The sequence below is a fragment of the Poromitra crassiceps genome, assembly GCF_964638095.1.
Source record: "Poromitra crassiceps genome assembly, chromosome: 10".
NCBI classification, from domain to species: Eukaryota; Metazoa; Chordata; class Actinopteri; order Beryciformes; family Melamphaidae; genus Poromitra; species Poromitra crassiceps.
The window spans coordinates 727,501-732,500 of NC_139631.1; the positions used below are offsets into that span (position 1 = coordinate 727,501).

The window sequence follows — 5,000 nt, forward strand, 5'->3', positions numbered from 1 at the left end:
TTTAACATGGCGGTACACTATATCGGGGATGTACTCGCTTTTGGAGCCAGCCTCAAATGGACATTGAAAGAACTGCGTTTTTTGGCACTTCTGCGTCGGCTTAATTTTTCAGAAGCGGAGGTTGGGGCTTGGCCAAATGGTATTCTTGTCAGGTTGCAGAAGCCTCCGACACGTCACATCATGGGACACTAAAAGCATTAAGAGCCTCCAGCTCAGCTCCCAGGTGCTGCGAGGTGCTCATGTGCTGCTTTGTGAATGTGAAGCAGGTGCACATGTGCTGCTTTGTGAATGTGAAGCAGGTGCACATGTGCTGCTTTGTGAATGTGAAGCAGGTGCACATGTGCTGCTTTGTGAATGTGAAGCAGGTGCACATGTGCTGCTTTGTGAATGTGAAGCAGGTGCACATGTGCTGCTTTGTGAATGTGAAGCAGGTGCACATGTGCTGCTTTGTGAATGTGAAGCAGGTGCTCATGTGCTGCTTTGTGAATGTGAAGCAGGTGCACATGTGCTGCTTTGTGAATGTGAAGCAGGTGCACATGTGCTGCTTTGTGAATGTGAAGCAGGTGCTCATGTGCTGCTTTGTGAATGTGAAGCAGGTGCTCATGTGCTGCTTTGTGAATGTGAAGCAGGTGCTCATGTGCTGCTTTGTGAATGTGAAGCAGGTGCACATGTGCTGCTTTGTGAATGTGAAGCAGGTGCACATGTGCTGCTTTGTGAATGTGAAGCAGGTGCTCATGTGCTGCTTTGTGAATGTGAAGCAGGTGCACATGTGCTGCTTTGTGAATGTGAAGCAGGTGCACATGTGCTGCTTTGTGAATGTGAAGCAGGTGCACATGTGCTGCTTTGTGAATGTGAAGCAGGTGCACATGTGCTGCTTTGTGAATGTGAAGCAGGTGCACATGTGCTGCTTTGTGAATGTGAAGCAGGTGCACATGTGCTGCTTTGTGAATGTGAAGCAGGTGCACATGTGCTGCTTTGTGAATGTGAAGCAGGACGTTGTGTCAAATCTTTCCTGCATACAGAAAAGAGAGGTGGCCCACCGTGAGAGACACACACAGAGGGACAGAGGCAAAGAGACAGGCACAGAGGGACAGAAACAGAGAGACACACACAGAGGGACAGAGGCAAAGAGACAGAAGCAGAGAGACAGAAACAGAGAGACAGGCACAGAGAGACAGGCACAGAGGGACAGAGGCAGAGAGACACACACAGAGGGACAGAATCAGAGAGACACACACAGAGGGACAGAATCAGAGAGACACACACAGAGGGACAGAAGTAGAGAGACAAGCACAGAGGGACAGAAGCAGAGAGACACACACAGAGGGACAGAAGCAGAGAGACACACACAGAGAGAGGGACAGAAACAGATAGACAGGCACAGAGGGACAGAAGCAGAGAGACACACACAGAGGGACAGAACAGAGATACACACACAGAGACCCAGAAGCAGAGAGACACACACAGAGGGACAGAAGCAGAGAGACACACACAGAGAGAGGGACAGAAACAGAGAGACACACACAGAGGGACAGAAGCAGAGAGACACACACAGAGAGAGGGACAGAAACAGAGAGACAGGCACAGAGGGACAGAAGTAGAGATACAGGCACAGAGGGACAGAAGCAGAGAGACAGGCACAGAGGGACAGAAGCAGAGAGACAGACACAGAGGGACAGAAACAGAGAGACACACACAGAGGGACAGAAGTAGAGAGACACACACAGAGGGACAGAAGTAGAGAGACAGGCACAGAGGGACAGAAGCAGAGAGACACACACAGAGGGACAGAAACAGAGAGACACACACAGAGGGACAGAAGTAGAGAGACAGACACAGAGGGACAGAAGCAGAGAGACAGGCACAGAGGGACAGAAGCAGAGAGACAGGCACAGAGGGACAGAAGCAGAGAGACACACACAGAGGAACAGAAGCAGAGAGACAGACACAGAGGGACAGAAACAGAGAGGCAGGCACAGAGGGACAGAAGCAGAGAGACAGACACAGAGGGACAGAAGCAGAGAGACAGACACAGAGGGACAGAAGCAGAGAGACACACACAGAGGGACAGAAGCAGAGAGACACACACAGAGGGACAGAAATAGAGAGACAGGCACAGAAGCAGAGGGACAGGAACGGTGGGACAGAAGCAGAGAGACAGAGGGACAGAAGCAGAGAGACAGACACAGAGGGACAGAAGCAGAGAGACAGACACAGAGGGACAGAAGCAGAGAGACACACACAGAGGGACAGAAACAGAGAGACACACACAGAGGGACAGAAATAGAGAGACAGGCACAGAGGGACAGAAGTAGAGAGACAGGCACAGAAGCAGAGGGACAGGAACGGTGGGACAGAAGCAGAGAGACAGGAACGCAGAGAGACAGAGGGACAGAAGCAGAGAGACAGAGGGACAGAAGCAGAGAGACAGAGGGACAGAAGCAGAGAGACAGAGGGACAGAAGCAGAGAGACAGAGGGACAGAAGCAGAGAGACAGAGGGACAGCAGGGAATAAGCAAACTGGGCTTATTATCTGAAGAGCAGCCGTGTATAAACATTGGAGGGTACGTGCGGACGAGCGAGCTCTAGATGAGAGGGAGTGAGGAGAGAGAGAGAGAGACGAGGGCGTCCTCAGGGGACAACTGAGCACATCTGCTATGTTCCACACAGCCAGGCAAAAAACTCCACAGCCTGCACGTCTAAGCGAGAAGACACATTGGATTTGCAGACACGCACAGGCACACACACGCGCACGCGCACGCGCACACACACACACACACACACACACACACACACACACACACACACACACTGTGGAGTTCTCCAGGGTATCTGCCTATAGTGACTTGAACGTCTCTCCACCAGCGGAGGGAAAGTTTTACTCTCTGGGCTCCGAGCGAGCGGCTTTTAGGAGAGATCAGCATTAAGCAGTGATACAGGCCCACGCATTTACCATCTGCTACCACAGTGTGGCAGGCCTGAGGCTACCTTCTCTCTCTGTGTGTGTGTGTGTGTGTGTGTGTGTGTGTGTGTGTGTGTGTGTGTGTGTGTGTGTGTGTGTGTGTGTGTGTTTAAGACCTTTACAATGCTACATTGAATTGAATGGAAGATAGAATTTAAACAACAAGGGCAACTTCGGCCCAGGACCACGTGCGTCATGTAGCAACAACCAGGTGACCTCATGCACCTCAAGCCCATTTGAGGCATCTTTCAACAGCCCAAGTTTGGCACTGCTGACATCACTGATGACATCATCACTGATGACATCATCACCGTTATCCATTCCTGACTGAATGAACACCCCATAAAGCCAATTGTCTTGTCCACGTGCTGCGCAGGCTGTGCACGTGGTAAAACAAAACAAACTTGGTAGTGCATATGTCCGCCAACCATTCTACAAAGGTTTGGAAGTTAGGCGCCTTTTCGTGATTGGTCATGCCAATTGCCTTTGGGTCCCTGGGCGTGGAAAGTACATTTTTAGTTTCATGCAAATCCGTCCATAACTTTTTGAGATATCCTGCATACATACATACATACATACAGTACATGGCATACACACATACAGACAGACAGTCTGACAGACAGACAGACAGACAGACAGTCTGACAGACAGTCAGACAGACAGTCTGACAGACAGACAGAGAGACAGACAAACAGACAGACAGACAGACAGACAGACAGACAGACAGACAGACAGACAGACAGATAGGCAGGCAGACAGACAGACAGGCAGACAGATAGGCAGACAGACAGACAGACAGACAGACAGACAGACAGACAGATAGGCAGACAAGACAGACAGACAGACAGACAGACAGACAGGCAGACAGACAGATAGGCAGACAGACAGACAGCCAGCCAGACAGACAGACAGACAGACAGACAGACAGACAGGCAGACAGACAGACAGACAGACAGACAGGCAGACAGACAGACAGACAGACAGGCAGACAGACAGACAGACAGACAGGCAGACAGACAGACAGACAGGCAGACAGACAGACAGACAGACAGATAGGCAGACAGACAGACAGACAGACAGATAGATAGACGGACGGACGGACGGACAGACAGACAGACAGACAGACAGACAGACAGACAGACAGTAAGATACTAACCCTGTTCTGGATTAATGTAACAGAGGACATGCCGCACAAAAGAAATCATTGCATAGAGGAGAGAATAAGCCCTGCATTAACTGCATTTAAGAGGTTTTAATTCATTTTAAGACCTTCAATTTAATTTATTTTAAGACGTTTTCATACTTTTTAAGGAGCTGGTAAGTGTGTGTGAGAGGGTGGAATGGGCTAAATTACAAGGCCTTTGATGATGCTTGGAGACAAAAGTTTGGAGGGAGTCGGCAAAAAAGAAAAAAGAAAAAAAAGCAGAGAATAGAACAAAAAATTAGTGGAGAGACTGAGCCACGCCCCCAGAGAGAGGGAGAGGCTGGGCCACGCCCACAGAGAGAGGGAGAGGCTGAGCCACGCCCCCAGAGGGAGGGAGAGGCTGGGCCACGCCCACAGAGAGAGGGAGAAGCTGAGCCACGCCCCCGGAGGGAGTGAGAGGCAGACAAGACATGGGGGAGTGGAGACTGAGATGGTCAGAGGACCACTGGACTACAAGACCTCTTCAATAGCTGTGTGTGTGTGTGTGTGTGTGTGTGTGTGTGTGTGTGTGTGTGTGTGTGTATGTCTGTGTGTGTGTGTGTGTGTGTGTGTGTGTGTGTGTGTGTGTGTGTGTGTGTGTGTGTGTGTGTGTGTGTGTGTGTGTGTGTGTGTGTGTGTGTGTGTGTGTGTGTGTATGGCCCGCTAGCACAGTTAATGTGAATATAAGCACATTTGCCACATCCAACGTCAGTGTTTCCCAGTCTTTTTTTCTGGGGACCCACTTTAAAAAATAAAATAAAATCATGACCCAATTCACAATAGGCCTTTGTGCATAAATGTCTGCATCGCCTTATATCATCATCTTGAATAGGTCAGCTGTCTTTATCCTGGAAC

At 50.0% G+C, this 5,000-nt stretch overlaps 1 protein-coding gene across 1 annotated transcript in view; it reads right to left on the reverse strand.

Annotated features, from left to right (window-relative positions):
• The window catches only part of sema4c (sema domain, immunoglobulin domain (Ig), transmembrane domain (TM) and short cytoplasmic domain, (semaphorin) 4C), a gene marked incomplete at both ends in the record, with an annotated part of 53,966 nt that overhangs the window by 32,032 nt on the left and 16,934 nt on the right, over positions 1 to 5,000 (reverse strand). The gene's annotated exons all lie outside the window — the stretch shown is intronic.